The sequence below is a fragment of the Coregonus lavaretus genome (assembly GCF_964263955.1).
Source record: "Coregonus lavaretus genome assembly, contig: HAP1_SCAFFOLD_3160, whole genome shotgun sequence".
In the NCBI taxonomy this organism is placed as follows: domain Eukaryota; kingdom Metazoa; phylum Chordata; class Actinopteri; order Salmoniformes; family Salmonidae; genus Coregonus; species Coregonus lavaretus.
Window position 1 is genome coordinate 56,495 of NW_028162498.1, and position 5,111 is coordinate 61,605.

The following is a 5,111-nucleotide window of genomic DNA, read 5'->3' on the forward strand; positions in this document are numbered from 1 at the left end:
AGCGAAATCACCAGCGCTATCCTGGCTTGGTCCGATGGAGATGCCCCACGCTGACGCGCCAGATACAGTGAAACCTGTAGCAGGAAGCCTCTACATTTAGTCGTTTTCCCGTCATAGCGCTCCGGCAGGGCGAGGGGTCCCTCAGACGTTGGTGATAGCACAGGAGGAGGTGGACTAGGTGCACTCGCCGCTCCCTGAGGTGGAACCGGAGCGATGGTCAGTTCATGCAGCGTTTGGAGCACTTCCTGCATGGCAGCGTTCAGCTGGGCAATCTGCTGCTGGTGCTGGTCGAGGCGCTGGGAAACTCCAGGAGGATTACCTGCTGCATCCATCTTCGTGAGGTGTGTGATTCTGTGACGAATACTGAGGATACGAAGAGGTAGGACGCAGACGCAGGAATCAACAATGTAAAGGTTTACTTAAAAGTGAGCAAGAGAATAACAAAGAGCGAGTACACGACATGACACTAACAATCACACACAACACAACACTGAACAGTCCAGGGCTATATAGGGGTGGTGATGAGGTGCAGGTGCGCTGGAGGTGATTAGGGTGCTTTGGGTTTCCATTCCAGTGTTGCCGAGGTGGTGCACTCAGACCGGTGGCTCAGTAGACCGGCGAATCATGGCGCCGTTTGATCACACAGGGTTGTCTATGCAAGTGATTTGTTTTCCGCTGTTATTGTTGTGTTTGTGAATCTTTGCAAATTTGTTGAAAATGAAAGACATTTACATAAGTATTCACACCCCTGAGTCAATACTTTGTAGAAGCACCTTTGACAGCGATTACATCTGTGAGTCTTTCTGGGTAAGTCTCTAAGAGCTTTCCACACCTGAATTGTGCAACATTTGCCCAATATTATTTTCAAAATTCTTCATGCTCTGTCAAATTGTTTGTTGATCATTGCTAGACAGCCATTTTTAGGTTTTGCCATAGATGTTCAAGTAGATTTAAGTCAAAACTGTAACTCGGCCACTCAGGGACATTCACTGTGTTCTTGGTAAGCAACTCTCGAGGACGCCAGGCTGGCCATCATTACGCACACCTGTCACCATCGTTACACGCATCAGCGCTCATTGGACTCACCTGGACTCCTTCCCTTTGTTGATTTCCCCGTCTATATCTGTCTGTTACCCAGGTTGATCCCCAGGTCTGCATTAATGTTTCGTTTCCCCTGTCCAGATGCTGTCTGTGTTTTGTTCCATGTCTTTTATTAATTAAATGATCACCCTGTACTTGCTTCCCGTCTCCCAGCGTCTGTCGAACCGAGATCGTTACATTTGCGAGGCATTGGAAAACCTCCCTGGTCTTTGTGGTTGAATCTGTGTTTTAAATTCACTGCTTGACTGAGTGTGGGGTCTAGAGGTAGTCAATACAAAAATCATGTTATAGACTATTATTGCACACAGAGTGAGTCCATGCAACTTATTATGTGACTTGTTAAGCAAATGTTTACTCCTGGCCTTATTTAGGCTTGCCATAACGATGGGGTTGAATACTTATTGACAGAAGATATTTCAGCTTTTCATTTTTTATTAATTTGTAAAAATTTCGACAAACATAATTCCACTTTGACATTATGGGGTATTGTGTATAGGCCATTGACAAAACATCTCAATTTAATACTTTTTTTGTATTCAGGCTGTAACACACAAAATTCTGAAAAAGTCAAGGGGTGTGAATACTTTCTGAAGGCACTGTACACATATACTGTATATATATACTGTATATAGAGAGAGAAACAGACAGACAGATAGACAGACAGACAGAGAGACAGAGAGAGAGAGAGAGAGTAACTATTAAGTTATAGAAAGAGAAAGATGGGGTTTTCATTAAAAGTCAGAACTCTATGAAGACGCCATATAGTGGTTAAATCAGCCTGGCTATATTTCATTATAAAGTCATGGGATGTTCTGCTAGTCTTCTGCTGTGCAGAGTGCTATGCTCCTTGGCAGAGGTTCAGGTATTTTTAGGTGTGATATTTTTTGGCTGAACGAGTCAAGGTTTTATTTACTGTGTGATGGGACTGGGCCAGATCAGTTTGTCCTATTGGTCATTTTATTTACTGTGTGATGGGACTAGGCCAGATCAGTCTGTCCTATTGGTCATGTTATTTACTGTGTGATGGGACTGGGCCAGATCAGTTTGTCCTATTGGTCATTTTATTTACTGTGTGATGGGACTGGGCCAGATCAGTTTGTCCTATTGGTCATTTTATTTACTGTGTGATGGGACTGGGCCAGATCAGTTTGTCCTATTGGTCATTTTATTTACTGTGTGATGGGACAAGGCCAGATCAGTCTGTCCTATAAGTCATGTTATTTACTGTGTGATGGGACTGGGCCAGATCAGTCTGTCCTATTGGTCATGTTATTTACTGTGTGATGGGACAAGGCCAGATCAGTCTGTCCTATAAGTCATGTTATTTACTGTGTGATGGGACTGGGCCAGATCAGTCTGTCCTATTGGTCATGTTATTTACTGTGTGATGGGACTGGGCCAGATCAGTCTGTCCTATAGGTCATGTTATTTCCTGTGTGATGGGACTGTGCCAGATCAGTCTGTCCTATAGGTCATGTTATTTACTGTGTGATGGGACAAGGCCAGATCAGTCTGTCCTATTAGTCATTTTTCAGGTGGAGCGAGCGCTATGGGAACAGAGCTAGGCCGGTGGCGGTGGGGCGGCCCGCCTATTCAAATTGTAGGGTGAACACTGAGCTAGTAGCCACCACAGCGTATTCCCTAAGGTGGGCTGTTAGGGTCTGTTGTAGTCTCCACCCCCTTCTCAAATCCTCACAGATCACCTCAAGCCAATTAGTGGAGAGAGGAGAGAGGGGAGTGAGAGAGAGGGAGAGAGAGCCAGAGAGAGAGAGAGAGAGAGAGAGAGAGAGAGAGAGAGAGAGAGAGAGAGAGAGAGAGAGAGAGAGAGAGAGAGAGAGAGAGAGAGAGAGAGAGAGAGAGAGAGAGAGAGAGAGAGAGAGAGAGAGAGAGAGAGAGAGAGAATGGTCATGTGAGGGGTTTTCCAAGAGATAAATACAGTAAAATGTTTGTTGTTTAAAAGGTAACCTCTGAGGGTTGTAACTGTGCGTTATAAATGGCTGAGTCACTATCTAATGTTATTGTTTGGGAGTCTACAGCTTTCAGAGGTCTGTCCCTAAGGTCTGTACCACGCCCTAACACACACACACACACACACACCGACCACACACACACACACACACACACACACCCTAAACACAACCTGTTAAGAGGAAATGATTAATATCTCAAGAACCCATTGGAGGAATAGTAAAAGCTTAGATCAGATCTGTAATGTGTACCACCCCAGGAGCATCCGGCTGAGGCAATGCATGCTGTAGCATACAGCTTCTCACAATAAGACACAACTGTTTTTAAAATGCAGGATTATTTGGTCAAATCTAGTGAAAGACTATTGTGTATTAAGCAGGGACTGAGATTTATTTTTTTAATGCATGGACATTACTCTTTGTCATGCAGACTATTTGATAAAATCCAGGGGAAATAGTATTTTGTAAACTGCAGGTAGTGGAGATGGGACTGTTTTGTAAAATGCATGGGGTGCAGTGTAGGGCAAAAATATTATAATAATAACACATGACTGTTTATTTTATAGCCTCTGGATTTGGACTGTCTGAGTGTGTGTGCGTGTGTGTGTGTGTGTGTGTGTGTGTGTGTGTGTGTGTGTGTGTGTGTAAATGACTGTGAATAACAGCAGGAGATGGAAAAGATGGCCCGTGTGTGTGAGTGTGTGTGAGTGTGTGAGAGTGTGTGAGAGTGTGTGTGAGTGTGTGTGTGAGATGGAGAGGAGATGGCCCGTGTGTGTGTTCTAAAGATTTCCTCTCAGTATTCCATTTACCAATACTCAGATAATTAGCGACATTATGGAAATGATATCATTTGAATATCTCGCTACCCTCACTGCCAAGCAATGGCCCTCAACAGAACTCATGAGGGAATTCATGTCTTTAGACTAAACAGATAGAGGAGGTATTATGCAGGAATAAAATTCTGCATCAATGTTCCAAATGGCACCCTATTGACCAGGGCCCATAGGGGAAAAGTAGTGCATTTTGTAGGGTGCCATTTGGGACGAAGCCAAAGTCTGGATCCACATCAGGAAAACTAAACTCCACTGTAGACAACTACCTCATTATAGAGACTGTTCAAAACAAAACAAAACTCCACTGTAGACAACTACCTCATTATAGAGACTGTTCAAAACAAAACAAAACTCCACTGTAGACAACTACCTCATTATAGAGACTGTTCAAAACAAAACAGAACTCTACTGTAGACAACTACCTCATTATAGAGACTGTTCAAAACAAAACAGAACTCTACTGTAGACAACTACCTCATTATAGAGACTGTTCAAAACAAAACAGAACTCTACTGTAGACAACTACCTCATTATAGAGACTGTTCAAAACAAAACAGAACTCTACTGTAGACAACTACCTCATTATAGAGGACTGTTCAAAACAAAACAGAAAAATTAATAAGGAGACCGTAGCAACAGTTTCAACAGAGCTGATTGCCACGAAATAAGAGCAACTCTAAAGCAAGTATCCAAATAAAATAATACAGTGATGAGATGAGTCATCATTAGAGGAAGGAGAGAGAGAGTTTGTGTGTGTGTGTGTGTGTGTGTGTGTGTGTGTGTGTGTGTGTGTGTGTGTACTAAACTGCAGTAGGTGACTTCTAGGCAATGTGTTTTGGGAGATAATCCTCTTCTCTGGACTAATCTATTCTGGAACAGGTGGACAACAACAATGCTTGCTGAAGTCAGTTTACTACACCTAGCCCGTCAGTTTACTACACCTAGCCTGTCAGTTTACTACACCTAGCCTGTCAGTTTACTACACCTAGCCTGTCAGTTTACTACACCTAGCCTGTCAGTTTACTACACCTAGCCCGTCAGTTTACTACCCCTAGCCTGTCAGTTTACTACACCTAGCCTGTCAGTTTACTACACCTAGCCTGTCAGTTTACTACACCTAGCCTGTCAGTTTACTACACCTAGCCTGTCAGTTTACTACCCCTAGCCTGTCAGTTTACTACACCTAGCCTGTCAGTTTACTACACCTAGC